Source organism: Patagioenas fasciata, chromosome 26 (genome assembly GCF_037038585.1).
Source record: "Patagioenas fasciata isolate bPatFas1 chromosome 26, bPatFas1.hap1, whole genome shotgun sequence".
NCBI lineage: Eukaryota > Metazoa > Chordata > Aves > Columbiformes > Columbidae > Patagioenas > Patagioenas fasciata.
Genome location: NC_092545.1, coordinates 4,757,712 through 4,768,990, shown reverse-complemented (window position 1 = coordinate 4,768,990; position 11,279 = coordinate 4,757,712). Strand labels below are relative to the sequence as shown.

The 11,279-nt window shown below is 45.7% G+C and overlaps 1 long non-coding RNA gene across 6 annotated transcripts; it reads right to left on the bottom strand.

The window, feature by feature from the left end:
* Positions 1–281: 281 nt before the first annotated feature.
* On the bottom strand, positions 282–10,843 carry LOC139825656 (uncharacterized). 6 transcript variants are annotated; one of them, XR_011735866.1, is made up of 8 exons: positions 10,538–10,843; positions 9,503–9,591; positions 8,672–8,812; positions 7,880–7,926; positions 6,260–7,266; positions 5,274–5,417; positions 2,522–2,724; positions 282–2,206 (listed from the first exon to the last, which is right to left on the bottom strand). It is a non-coding gene; the product is annotated as an uncharacterized lncRNA (long non-coding RNA). The 6 variants fall into 6 exon arrangements; XR_011735867.1 differs by having other exon boundaries at positions 6,260–6,459; XR_011735865.1 differs by having other exon boundaries at positions 6,260–7,926.
* Positions 10,844–11,279: the final 436 nt, after the last annotated feature.

The following is an 11,279-nucleotide window of genomic DNA, read 5'->3' as shown; positions in this document are numbered from 1 at the left end:
AGTGTTAATGGAGCATAGACAATCACTTATTTATCCCATAAGTAATTTCCCATTATTTCAAGAGCTCTTGGTTGGTGATGTCGGAATATTTGGGACTGCTAATAGACATTTAGGTGCTCAAGATACACACGTAAAAGTCTAACATGAGGCTTAGGATTTCTAGACATTGGCCTTCTATATCATCTCTTCTCAGTGTGTGAGCTGGTCTAACCCATCCTGGTCAGGAAGGGAGGCAGAAAAGAACCAGACAGAACGCACAATCCAATTCATGTTTGTCTGCTGCCTTTATTGCTCCTGTTGCAGGTCATTCAACCTGCACAAGTCGTTTGTCACGTGTGTGAGCAAACAGGCACTTCTGGGAGCCTACAAGTGTCAGTCGGATGGAACCACATTCACGGCCCAGCGGTAAATGCCCCTTGCAGAACGCACCAGATCTACGGCTTCAATTCCATGAGAAGCCGAGTCTTTAAATCACACAAACCAACAGTTGGATGTGATGATCGTAAAGGTCTTTTCCAACCAAAAGATTGTTGTGATTCTAAGGACGGTGGTAAAACAGCAATAGGAAATACCAGTTTAACAACAATCCCAGTCACTCAGCTCCAGTTCACATCATTGGCCACAGTAACATTACACGGTGCATACGACAAAGTTCATGAAGTGATCTTGGTCCCTTCTGGCTCTGATTTGCTTTTCCTCTCGCGTTCAGCTGATGAGAACAAAACTGTGTCAGGACAACACTTGTAGCATTACAAGCAACCTTCAGTGCAAAGATGTATATTGGTATAAACATAATATACAAGTAATAGCACATTAAAGGAGTCGTCAAGCATACAGTGGGTTTAATTTTACAAATTATTAAAGTTCAGAGCTCCATCCATCACACTACTGTACATTCAGTTTTGTAAGCAGCTCACGTACCATGTTCTGCAGAGTCAATATTAGAAGATGCGATACCAAGAGCCAGAGGGTGTTTCCATAGCATGGTCAGCGATGGGAGAAGCAGCAGAACAGCAGCTCCGGGCACAGCGAGGAGCCCGTGCTCCCCACTATTCTGAGACCTTCTCCACAACACCAGCTACAAAGTCCAGAGGGAAACGTTCACAAGTTTACCGCTGCAATTATCACTTTCACAACACGTTTAGCACCCTGTAGTTCAATTAAAAATAAATAGGTCAGCCGGATTGACTGAAAAGGCTCTAATTAAGGCATTCTTTATTTTTAATTTTGCCCATAAGAACTGAATACCAAACTGGTATTTTTATTGAAGCTACCTGATTTATATAGTGCTGGATTAATTAATTTTGAATCACTATTTGATCTTTGACGATAATGCTTTACTTTCTTCCCCCTGCTTGCAAAGAATGATTAGGCAGTGCCACTAATGAGAAACATTAATTTAATAGTTTTTAAATACATCATTAACCTCATTTCTTGAATCCATTAATATTTCTGATTTATTTTGGATTCGGATAGCAGCTTTCCCACTTTTAAGCAAGGAAAACTTCATTCTACACTTCTAATGTGATCCGTCCCAATATGTCGTATATCCCTAAGCACACAGCGTTCTGTTTGTGTCACTGTAGATCCACACAGAGCAGATCTCTGAGCAAACCATCACTCTATGAATCCCAAGGAGAAACAACATTTGGCCAAAATGCACCATCCCAGGAGCTTGTCCTGGGTTTCGCACACACAAAGTTGCCCCCAATCCGAAATCACTGTATCTTTGCAATTGGTGCCCCTCTGTGGAACCCCCTGTGTTAAAAACCCAGGACAAGCTCCTGGGCTGTATTTCCAATACCAGAATTGGCCCCGTGTCAGATCCCTGGGGAGAACACAGAGTATAACGAGAAATGACACAATTATGGAAAGATAAACCCAACCCTTTCCCAATCAGCTTCAGCTTTTCCTTCTGCTAATGACTGTGTTACTACGTCTCTGCCGCTTGGTGCGATACCCGTGTCATCAACTGGAAAACAACCTGAAGGTGACAGCATTTTTTAAAAAATAAGATCTTTCTTGTTTTGGTTTCCTGCTTTTCTCCTTGTTTTAATGTGGGAACAAATACAATAATGAAGAATATAATTCCATCAGCGCTCCAGACAATGAGGAGTCTTCAAAAGAAGGGGCGTTCTTGCCTGTCTCGTTCCCTCTGTCGAAGAACAACGCAGAAGAAACATGACAAATACCTGTGGGATCGCACCTGGTAAAGAGAGAAGAATGAGCGCAGTCCCAGCTGTTTGACCGCATCTGGCATTCATCTGGCACTGAGGAATGTCAGGAGTTTAACAGCAATCACCCGAGCTTGTTCAGCCTGTGCACTCAGGCAGAAACACACCGGTAATGTGATAATGGGTTTAGGCAACAGGGCATGGACGCGTGTTTGTGACAGCAACCGCTATCTCTGAACTACCTCCTTTTCTTATTTCTTTAAGTGGAAACACGAGAAAGGCGCCCGAGTAGATGTGTATCGGTCAAGGAAAGGTGGATGAGAACAAGAGAACATAAACCGCGTTACCTGGTTAGCAAGATGGGAGCAAACCGAGGTGCGAGCACATGGGAGCGGAACGTTCTGCTGGGGACACGAGGCTCAATCTGATCTGTTTTATATAAACACCTTCCAGTCATCGCCAGTTTACACAGGGTCATCTTCCACACCTGATCTGATTCACTGGTGAACAATCCGGGCTGTCAAGGCGTCATTTCAAGGTTAACGTGCTACTGGAATATCCAACAGTCAAGCTGAGTGAATAATCCATAACTAATTGCTTATTTAATCACACATTCTTTGTACATGAGGCAACTGTAATATCCCTGAAGGCTTTGGGTTCCCCCCTCTTTTAAGTGAGCTATAAAACTTCTATATCTGTTCCTCAACATGTGCTTTTGTTGCTCCACTATATCAACCAAGTGATATTATCTCTGTTCCCCAAATACGTTGCTTCTATAGCCATTAATTAATGGCAACATGTTAGACTTTTGAAACTTAACAACTGAATTCCTTTCCTTATTCACTTAACATACAGGAACACAAACATTTAATAGCAGCGCTTTCATTTTCCTGAGAAACTACTACAGAATATCCAATTGAACTTGACTGTTTAATACTGACTCACGTACTCCTTGCATGCCAGAATTTCCCTAAACTGGATGTACCATTATTCCTAAGATATTCTTTAAGAATATAGAATATGCTCCTACGCATCATTTGTGTAGGAACTACCCTTAAAAAAAGGTATTTGCTAGCAACATCATTTTCTATTATTATTTATTGATTTTTATCTATTGGAGCAGGAATGGCTGACTGCAGGGTACAAAAAGCTTGTATTTTTCATATTACCTCTTGACATAATGTGAGGTTCTCCATTTCACTACGAGTCTCTAAATCGATACTTGGAACATGATTTTTTCCTCATCAGGCTATCCCAATTAAGAATAACAGACCATCGGCCGCAGCGCTTATCAGAGAATTCAATTTAAACTTGCTTAACTTGGTAAAACTTCCCTGCACTTCGATGCAATCATCCAAAATTAAATGGTTCACAACAAAAATAGCCCGGATCCCTTTATTCAGTCCACATTTCCACGCAATAAAAATGACTAACGTGTTAAACTGCAAATCCTGGAGGTGGATCGCGGTAGCCCAGAGAATTCATCAGGAATAATTAAGGTGGAAAACTAATTGGGCAAGAAGTGCTACCAGACCTTGGGTGTGGGGCAGAGGGGAAAAAGAAACGTAGGGACCTTCCCTTCTATGGTTTTCCAGTGCAGAGGAAACCTGCACCGTTACCTCCAGCATCCAGAGGGGTGCTGATTTATACCAATTCTCATTCTATTCACACTGACATTTCCTGGGGAATTCCAGCAGTTGAGAAAAACCTTGCGTTTTCAAGCCTTGCTCGCAGACAAACATCCTGGAAAACGAGGCAGAAGTTTTCATCCCCTATAGGGACTCTGTAGCCCCACTGACCTCCTACATGGAAACATCAGAGTGTTTTTACTGATAGAAATAAAGTTGCGGATCTGGATTATTCTGAGCCCGGTCTTGGCAAAAGTACAAACTCCCTTGCAAAAATACAAACTGGCTGCTCCTCAGCTGCCTGGTTTTGCAACCAGTATTAACGCCCAAGGCCGCAATCCTGCAAGATGCTGAGCGCTTGCTCAAGGCCAAGGCTATGACAAGGCCTAGGTCTAGGTCTGGCCACACCTAAGAACTCAGCAATCACAGCTGAGGCCGTAGACTCGACTTAAACCAACAAGTGATTGTTTTGTTACCATAGCACTGTCACCTTCTCACCAAACACCATTAGAATTCAAGTGTTGGCCAAAATGTCCCTTTATTAACTTGACTCCAGCTTCTTAAAGTCGAGCTGGAAACATCCTGATGCTGCTAAGACCTGGAATCAAGAGTTAATTGACTTTCCCATAGATTTGATGAATGATGTTGGTGCAGCTTTTACCGCTTTGTGAGCAAAAACATTCCTGTATTACCATAACAGAGAAATCCTCGCCGTGTGAGACTGAAAAGACAAACCCCTCATTTCTTGCTTTCTTTGCTCATTAGGAATCCAGAGGAACGAACCAGCACTCGAGTCGCTTTGCCGGCTGCAGGGCTGGAACAAAACACATCGCTGCATCTTGCTGCTTCCCCGGTGAAAAGCTCCGTGTACGCAGGGACTTCGGTGACAGCAGCGTGAAAACGGGTACGGGAAGGAGTTGTCTTTACACGCAGAGCAGTTTTGAAACCTCCTGTCTCCCGATGGGAGACATTTGTGCTGTTCCTTCCACCCACTGCTCGGTATTATCACATTTCACAGGAGTGTGAAGTAGTTGAACAAACAGAGCCGGGGAGCTTTGGAAAGAAAAGCAGCACCTCCACCTCGCCGCAAATGTCAACAGGAATCAAGAAGTTCATTTCCTATGCAAGCAAAGGCTTCAAAGCGAAGCCCCCTCCTGTTTGAAACCAAAGAGAAACGCTGCTGACTGCATCAGGCTGTGCAAAGACACAGCTGGGATAAACAAAAGGATGCAGATCTGGCTTTTTTTTGCCCAGGCATCCATGCCTCGAATTTTGGGGTTTCTGGCATCCTTCCCTGTCTGCGTCTTGATTTGAGAGCCTCTCTGGGGATGCAGCCTGGAACCGGGGATTCCTTCCTGACTTCTGTTTGGGCAGGGGTGGCAAACTTGAGGTTTTGGGTTCTATTGGAGGTAAGCGACAGCTTGTTTTAAATGCCCTGATTTCTCTAAACGGCCCCAATTTCTCTACTTACCTCCACTTTCTGATGACGATGCGATGATGGCAAAGGCTGTCATCACGTAGCTGTCTTCTTGCTGCCTTTTTGAAGAGCGCTTATCCCACCTTGACAAGCGTCTCGCTGTGATTCTCCAGCAAACCAGAGTCGCTCAGATACAACCTAAGAGACACAACAGCGTTTCAGTTTGGGCAATCTCAACACCACCGGGGCTTTTTGCCAACCCGACCCTAATTCCAGAACCTGAGGGGTGTTTTGGAAACTGCAGCATCCCCAGATCCCCTGGGATGGGACTGTGACCCTTCTGCTCCCCCTGATGTGTCCCATACCCTTTGATGTGGCTGTGTCGGCCCCGACAGGGACCTGCAGCATCCCTGGACCCCCCAGGATGGGACTGTGACCCTTCTGCTCCCCCTGATGTGTCCCATACCCTTTGATGTGGCTGTGTCGGCCCCAACAGGGACCTGCAGCATCCCTGGACCCCCCAGGATGGGACTGTGACCCTTCTGCTCCCCCTGATGTGTCCCATACCCTTTGATGTGGCTGTGTCGGCCCCAACACGGACCTGCAGCATCCCTGGACCCCCCAGGATGGGACTGTGACCCTTCTGCTCCCCCCAATGTGTCCCGTTCCCTTTCATGTGGCTGTGCCGGCCCCGATAGGGACCAACAGCCTCCAGCAGTCGCACCAGGGAAATTAAACTTCCCAGATCTTGAGAACACACAGCACGGAGCAGAAAAAGTGCGAAGAATTGAAATGACAAGGTTATTCAGGTTGTTTCTTTAAAGTCAACTTCAGCCTGGACAGAGTAGCTCAGATTCCTCTTCTCCTGAGGGAGATTTCTGCAACGTCTTTGACTTAAATCCCAAAGCGCTTTTCGATTGATGGACTAAATACTTAATTTCATGGCCATACCCCCCTGGCTAGTTGCTTTTTACTTTATTTTTTTACCTCTGCCTTAAACTCTTGCAAAGATTTGGCTCTTGTAAAGCCATCGTTCTCACCTTACTGGGGAGGTGATGGTTCATGGACCTTTTCCGCTTGTTTCACCACCAAACTGGTCCCAACACAAGAGCAGGTAGAGCCGGAGCATCGTTGAACCTCCGGGGATTAAACTCAGCGCCGCAGCTTTTCGGATCCTCAATGGCAAAACGACGAAGTCGAAGACCACGCGACTCATTTTAAAGCAATTCTGTTCCTTTTGCTGGGGGCAAAAAGTAAAGATTGCAGTGGGTTCGTGCTGTTCACGGACTTGGACCTTGTGATGGGGACGCAGAACAGCTTAATGCTATAGCTATAAGGTAATCCTATAGCTCTAAGGCACAGCTGACCTGTTGCAATGTAGTTGGTATCAGAACATCTGTCTCTGGAGCTCCAGAGAATTAATCGTTCAAAGTATTCCATATGCAGACGGCGTCTTTTGTCAAAAGTGGCGATTTGTGGGAGAAATCCAATTGTAAAGAAGCTTTATGGGATTTTTATCAGAAAGAGCCTGGAAAGCAACTCTATTTCATTCAATTAACTCTTTTTTATTTGGCAGAAGGGTTGATTTTTTTTAATGCAAATTGGAGGAGTGTTTTTGACAGAAGTGAAAACAGATGCAGAAGAAGTTCCCCAGCTTAGCTCCACGTGTATTTCAGTGACCGAGATGCTGTAGCATCGTCCTAACAAAAGCTGTCAGCAAAGGGACTAAGAAATATTACATTTGCCTAATATCTTTCCTTTACAGGGCCTCCCAAACATCCTTCATTTTGTAGGATGTGGGCAACTCCAGCAGAAAAGAAGGCTGAAGGCATCACAAAAGGGTCTGAAGGGGGCAGGTAAGGAGAAGGGGAGAGGGGATGTCAACAGGAGGGGACTTAAAATTAACCCCCAAAGTGATGCTCCATGCGATGAAGTTATTAAATCATCTTCCTACCAGATGTTAGTGCTGCAAAAGGATTTTCCCCTTGTTTTTTATGGCTAGCACAGCTTCTCTGGTGGGAACGCACTCTGTGGATCAGGAGCCTGTCTAAACATGAAAACTGTTTGGTAAACACCAGCTGGTTCTCTGTCCTGTTAGCAAATAAAAGGTCTCTTTTAAAATTAGCGTCGCAAGGAAGAACAATGTTTAAACAGTTCCATTGTCTTCCCCGGGAAAACGAAGAACTTAAATGGAAACGGTAGGGTGGGTTCCTGGGGAAAACGCTCTGATGGAACTGGGAGATCTGCATCATCGTGGGGATGAGAGGACAATTAGGATGACGGCGGCGGGGAAAAGAGGCAGAGAAAATGTTTTGCTGGGGTTACTCAGCAGCAGAGGCGGGGAGAGAAATTCAGGAGCGTCCTCGGAGGGCTTTTGAGCTCAAATGTACAGGAGTTTGGGGTTTGCACCCATCCTATGGCTGGAAATCTGGCTGCAGCGGGGAAAGGACACTGAGCCTGAGCTCCCCTCACCCCCTTCTCCCCATGGCTGTTGCAAACTCTGCTGTTTCTCTGTATTTCAGCAGCACTAGAGGGCTGCAGAGAACTGCTTTTTGCAGCTGCAGAGCTGACATTCATGCTCCAGCCCTCAGCTGCCACTTGTCCTTAGAGGAAAAACGGACAAAAAGAGACGCGGAGATGTGATGGTTTGGTTTCCTTACCTGCCAAGAGGAGACTGGGGTGCTGGGATGCAGGTTGTGGTTCACACCTGGCAGGGAAACATTAAATGGGAGGTTCTTGTGCTGCTAAATCGTAAAACGGTTCAGGTTTGTCCCCAGTCCGGCCCCTCTGCTCAAAGCAGCAGCATCCAGAGCCGCTGTGCCCTGCTGGGTTTGAGCATCGCCAAGGACCCACACCACAATCATTCTCATGTTTGATAGCTCTCGTGTTTCATTAAAAACATCATCTTTTTCTTGTGTTTAAACAGAATCCCTGTATTTAGATTTGTTCCCATGGCATCTTTCCCTTTTAGTGAACGTCCCTGAGAAGACTCTGCCTCAGTTTTCTGGATGTGGCGACAGCGCTGCTTTGATTACAAGGTGACCACGCTAAAGTTAATGCTGTATATTTAATTAAAAGAGACAATGACACCTAGAAAAACTTGAGGTATCAAGTTAAAACAGGGAGACTGGTCTAGAAAGGGCCTTGTGAGACCAACCCTTCTCTCCCTAATATCCAGCCTCCATTTATTCAGAGCCAGTTTAGACCCACTATGGTGGTACCAGCCCTGTCCATCGGTTTTTCCTCCCTATTACATTCTTCTCTCTCCTTTTTTAAGTTTTGTAATAATATTCAAGTTTGTCAGGCTGCTCCTCTGTGCTTATGGGTTCTCCTGAGTTTTGTTTTGATGATCACAGAACTGTTTCAGGGCCTGAAATCATCACTAAAAGTAAAAAGAAAACCCCAGCGTTGGTCTTTGAAGGTCTCCCAGGAACCTCTTCAGCATCACTTACTGCGAAAAATGGGAGATTCAACCTCTTTCTCCTTCCTCCTGGGTATTTCTGGGAATCAGGTAGATGGCAAAGGCTGAAGGCACCTGTTTCAATCCAGGTGAACATCCTAAAACCCGGCTTGTCCTCCCCTGGTTCCTTCTGCTGTCAAACAAGACACATGGGCGTGATCATTTGGTTGTATCACAAACACCCCCGCTCCTCCATACTTGCAAATCCGGCCTTGAAAGCTTTGGAAGAAAAAGCCCTACGTGTATATACGTACTTCTTTTCTTATTTAAAAATGTAATCAGACGCAGCAGGATGGAATTTACAGTATAATTATAAATCGCAGAGGCCAGCGCCTGCTCTTCAGTCAACGATAACCCCGTTAAGAGCGGCTGATGAATAATCCAAGTTTCCCAGGTTTGCTTTAGGGTGCGATTCACCCATCTGCACAGGGTCAGCACACGAGTTGTGTTCTCCTCAGGTCTTATTTAATACCAACAAATAAGGCATCAGTGACGCGTGGCCTTGCGCTGTCCCTTCACACGCGTCCCTTCTCCTCGTAACCCCATTAGATTCCAACCGGGTAAGAATCTGTTGAATTTACTTCTTCTTTTTAACTATATTTTCAAAAAGGCAGTATTTTCTTTCCTCTAATTCACCACCAGATGGCAAGTGGGCACCGGGCAGCACAGCCCAATTCTGGATGGGGGTGAGACCCCTCGCAGAAAGATGCTATAAGGTAAATGTCTGTCTGTACCAAGTCACCATGCATCCCTTGGGAATATATTCATTTGAATTAAAATCATAATGGTACAGTGGGTTTAATTCTGGTGAGAAATAACTCACCTTGAGCCTGTGCTGGTTTTGAGTTTAAATTCGCTTTTTCCTGATGCTGTGAAGAGCTTCTCGGGGCTGGAAATCACCGTCAGTGAGACCTGGGAAAAGGGGGTGAGGACAGTGTTGAGGCCTTTTGTCCCACCCTGCCCCCTCTCTGTGAATTTTGGAGGGACAGGGAGAGGTGACAACGCAGGGACAAGAGGGGATGGAGCATTTCTGTCTCTATTTGAGAAAAGGTTGAGATATCCAGCAATGAGCATCCTACCGCGGCCTCGCTCCCTTTCAGCATCTCTGTGGCTGTCACATGCTACACCGAATCTCTGGCGTTTTTGAGATGTTTAATTACTTTTCTTGGTGTCATTTGTGTTGATTACATTTTTTACAATTTGGGTAAGAGAGCAGGAGAGCTCACGCCGAGAGCAAATCACCGTTTGATTGGCAGAGCTTCCCAAAACAGCTTCTGATCCCCCCCTCCTGGTGCTAAAAACACTAATGATGTCCCGAAACAATACAAGGCTCCTTCAAAAATATATATATTTAAATTTCTCTATTGCAGGGCATGTGCTGGTAGAGGGAGCTGTTCTGATGCTCCTTTTTCCCTGCTCATAGCTGGAGCCCAAGGCTGTTTTGCTGCCGGGGAAGACTCAGCCCTGACCATCCCGGCGAGATGTTTGTCCAAGGCTCTCCTGAAAACGCTTCAGCGTCTTTGCCCTAAGGGTTTTCCTTAAAGCGGGAATGCAGCTCCCCTAATTGCAAATTAAGCCGAGACCGTCATCACCTCGGTGGCTGTGGAACATGCCTGATTTGCAAGACGTGGAGATATTAATATTAATATTTCCAAACACAAGCAGGATAGCAACCCCCCAACTCTTATATATAATGTGCAGCTTAATACCCTTCAGCATTTATGTTCCTGTTACTTTTTTCGATGCACAAGCATCACTATTTCGGCTCATTCTGCAGGCTGTGCTGTTCCCCCTGATTCCCTTCCGCCATAACACTGTGTAGCCAGATATTCCCCCCATTTACTATTTCTGTACCCACCTGTTGTCTTTATCCTCTCGATGCAGCCCATTTTTGTCTTTCTCCTCTCGATCCAGCCCAGTTTTCAAGTGAACAGGATCATTTTGAGCCATTGGAATGTCCCTCAAAGGGCCGGACGTGTCCCCTTGTCCCAGCAGCAACGTCCGCCATGGGCTGGACTCTCCAATCCCCCTGTTTAGAAGACAAAACCACAAATCAGTCTTGGTGTTTGGGGCAATAATTCGCTCTCAGCCCCTCCTGGGTGACCCTCAGCCTTTGTCCATGTCACTTGGGACAGGGCAGGACCACAGGAGGGGACATTTCTATTCCAACCCTCCTCTTAAACACAATTTGCTTAAGTCATTTCTCCCCCCACGACCCGCAAGCCTGATTTTTATGTACCGGGGTAGATGTTGTGCCTTGAAAAGACCCACACATGAATAAGAAATCAGGCTGTCACTGCGCCGTGCTCCTTTTAAAGAGAAATTGCTTAAAGCAGCAAGAACGACGTCTAATCTTGGGAGCCCGGGAGCCGGCGTTGGTGAGCGGCTGCGCGGGGTCATTGCAGCTTGTGCTCATGAATAATGAATCTGACACCGTCGCTATGCAAATGTCACCTAACAAGCTCCAAACTAAATAAAAATCTTGTTTATTATGTCAGTTATTTGCCTGTCTCCTTTGCCAAGTGCTTGCTTGGATTTTTGGGACGGAACTGACGTATTTGAAAGAGTAGGCAAATATTGGGTGCCCTTATGAATCCTGG